This window comes from Pinus tabuliformis, chromosome 9 (assembly GCF_031772625.1).
Source record: "Pinus tabuliformis cultivar Carrire ecotype Pingquan chromosome 9, CPIR1, whole genome shotgun sequence".
NCBI classification, from domain to species: Eukaryota; Viridiplantae; Streptophyta; class Pinopsida; order Pinales; family Pinaceae; genus Pinus; species Pinus tabuliformis.
This window is the reverse complement of record NC_142307.1, coordinates 759,103,652-759,107,004: the sequence shown is the minus strand read 5'-3', so window position 1 is coordinate 759,107,004 and position 3,353 is coordinate 759,103,652.

Below are 3,353 nucleotides of genomic sequence, written 5' to 3'. Positions count from 1 at the left end.
TATATTCAATAGATTGTATGCTTTAATTAGTTTTTGTCTTCTGTTGTGTTTACAGGGTACTTCTCAAGTGGATTAAGTACGAGAAGGATCGACGGAATTAATACAAGGGAGACGAGAGGAAAGAAGAACTACAGGTAGGCCTTCTATCTTCTCATCTTATCTATTTCTTATAGGAAAAGTCTAAAACACTTTAAAATGTTGTTCTAGATACAACTACTTATCTAGGGAATTAGTATTTATCCATAGATGCTAAATTCTCCAAAACAACCATCTTCAGCATAGATAGAGGAGGTCACCTGAGCAGTGCACTGGTTACTTGGCCCTTGTTGGGGAATGTGTAGAGACCAAACCATCTTCCTTTGAGGAAGCAATGCACCAGTCGATTTGGGTTGATGCTATGGTGGAGGAGTATGACTCCATAGTTCGGAACAATGTTTGGGATGTTATTCCAAGACCAAAGAACAAGTCAGTTGTGAGTTCCCGTTGGCTTTACAAGATAAAGCATGTTGCTGATGGTAGTGTGGAGAAACATAAGGCAAGGTTTATTGCCCGTGGTTTCTCACAGGTTGAGAGGATCGACAATGATGAGACTTTTTCTCTTGTAGCAAGGTACTCATCTATCAGATTGATGTTGGCACTATCAGCAGATATGGGTTGGAAGGTCCATTAGATGGATGTGAAGATTGCATTCCTCAATGGCAAGATTGAGGAAGAGGTGCACATAGAGAAACCAGAATGATTTGAGACCTTTGATCATGAGTCTCATGTCTGCTGACTCAAGAGAGCTTTGTACAGGCTTAAGCAAGCACCTCATGCTTGGTACACCAGGATCGATAACTACTTCACCGGATTGGGCTTCACAAAGAGTGAAGCAGATGCGAACTTGTACCACATCATGGTGGAAGGTAAGCAGTTGATCATTGTTCTTTATGTTGATGATTTGATAGTGACAAGTGACGATCAGTTGATCATGTCTTGCAAGGAGGACCTTGCAAAAGAGTTCGAGATGAAAGACATGGGTCTCATGCACTACTTTCTAGGCATGGAAGTGTGGCATAAGGATGGGGAAGTGTTTGTGTCTCAATTCAAGTATGCCAATGAGATACTCAGGAGATTCCACATGGAGAAGTGCAAACCCATGCAGACTTATATAGCAGGTAACCGGAGGAAGGAGGATGCTACTTCAGGTGAGGTAGTAGAGGCTACTGTGTCAGCAGCTTATGGGTTCACTGGTGTACTTAGTGAACACACAACTAGATTTGTGCTACGCCATGAACCAGCTGAGTCAAGCTATGGTTCAGCCTACCAAGATGTTTTGGAAGGTAGCGAAGCATGTTTTGAGATACCTCAGAGGCACATCTCAGTTTGTATTATGGTATAGATGGTCAGAGGGAGTGAAGCTATAGGGCTTCGTAGATGTAGATTGGGTAGGGAGTCCATCAGATCGGAAGAGCACATCAGGAGGAATTTTCAACCTTGGTTCAGTTGTAGTTTCTTGGTATAGAAGGAAATAGAGGTCAGTTGCACTTACCTCAGTAGAGGATGAATACATGGTTGTAAGTCAGGCAGCATGTGAGGCCATTTGGATGCGGAAAATTCTAGTTGGTTTGTTTGATCAGAGGATGGATCCAACTATGATCTATTGTGATAATCAAAGTTGTATCAAACTCTCTAAGAATCCAATATTTCATGACAGGTCTAAGCATATCAACATTTGGTATCATCATCTCGGAGACTGTATGGCGAGGAGGATCATGTTGTTGCAATATGTTTTGACCAAGGAGCAAGATGCTGACATTTTGACTAAGGCGTTGTGAAAGTGTAAATTCGAGTTCCACAGAAACAAGATCAGGATGACAGATAATCCCTTTGTTGTTGAGAGGGAGTGTTGAAAATAGAAACAAAAAATGCTAAAAATAGCATTGCTATAGATAGCATTTCAGGATATATTCCAATTTTAATTTGTCCTTGAATTAAAATTCTAATTTAGTCTCACCAGTTGTTTGAAAAAAATTAATTAATTCATCTTGAGTTAATTAGTTCGTAAAATTCAAACATGAAGTCTTTGTGAAGACATGAAACAGTTATCCCTTTGATTAAGGAATATATCCCTTAATTAAGGAGATAAGGATGAGTTGTAATTAGTTAGCTCAGTTAACTAAGTTAAGTCTAGTTAAATTAGTTCCAAACAGTTTGTGGAACTAGTTGTGAGTTCAGTCAGTTAATGCATTCATGCATGCAACTAGTGTTCTCGAGACAACTGAATATTCTCTCATAAATAACTCATGCATGTCAGTTCAGACAAAGACCCAGCTGATATTAAAGGCAGGGACAGTGTACTATCAATTGCTACAATATTCCTATGAGAATATCTCTTGCATGCAGAAGGAATTCATTCCTTGAGGATTGCACAATTTCTACAGAGGTTAGATTAGTGTGTGAGGTGAGAATCACACAGGTTGTAGTTGGATCACCCAGGAGAAACAATGCAAGGAAATAAGAGGCTTGGAGGATAGAGGAGCAGTCATATGTGTTGTCTATTCTATCTATGAGCATCAATGAGGGATTGTACTGAGAGTTGGATAGCTTGTGAGCTAAAGCTTTGTGTAATCTTGAGATATTTCCACTTGTATGATAATATAGATAGTGGGGTTTTTATCTGAGGCTTTCCTCAGAGTATTCTTCTATGTTTCATGTGTGATTGAATCTTCTTCTCTGTTATATGTGTCCTGTTTGATCTTGTTCAAAATCGATTAAGCTTGCACAAGTTTGATAGTAGAAGTAGATCAAGTATTTTGCTTTAGTTACATTGCATTATCAGTTTGATCTACAGTGAGAATTTCTACAGATCGATAGGAATTGTGATTATTGCTGGAATGATAGACACATGCATTGGGCCGTAAATATGCCATTATTATTATCACTTTTGAACATTTATTCCACCCATTTCTACTATTCTTCATCATTTCATTTATTATCATTTATTATGTAAATCCATTTTATGATGATTTATGCTCTCATGAACAAATGTTATTTATTCTCCTTTATTTCTAATAAATTGATGATTATGCATGATTTTATCAATGATAGTTTTAATAAAGTTGTTGTAACATTATTCACCATTTTTAGCCTCCAAGATAATTTCCAGATTGAAGATTTGATCATTAAAAGTGCCAACTCAGAAATTCGATGGAATAAGAAGTGACAGTTTTGCGGTTGAGATTCTGAGCAAATAAAGAAGAATCTGGAAAATCCGGAACATGGGTTTTGTCCAGAACGGACCAAGTTAACTTTTTTAAAGAATGGTTTGCCAAAATTCAGCTTGTACTAAGAGAAAGGTAGGGTTCTTTGAG